Consider the following 227-nt stretch of genomic DNA (forward strand, 5'->3'; position numbering starts at 1 on the left):
AGTATACATTCAGCTGTCATACTTTTTTTTTAAAAAGATATATTTATTTATTTGAAAGGCAAAATTACAAAGGAGAGAAAGAGAGAGAGCTCTACCAGCCACTGGTTTACTCCCCAAACAACCACAACAGGTAAGGCTGGGCCAGGCCAAGGCCAGGAGCCTGGAACACCATCCAGGTCTCCCTTTCAGGTGTAAAGGCTCAAGCACTTGGGCCATCTTCTGCTGCA

This window comes from Oryctolagus cuniculus, chromosome 5 (genome assembly GCF_964237555.1).
Source record: "Oryctolagus cuniculus chromosome 5, mOryCun1.1, whole genome shotgun sequence".
Lineage (NCBI taxonomy): Eukaryota > Metazoa > Chordata > Mammalia > Lagomorpha > Leporidae > Oryctolagus > Oryctolagus cuniculus.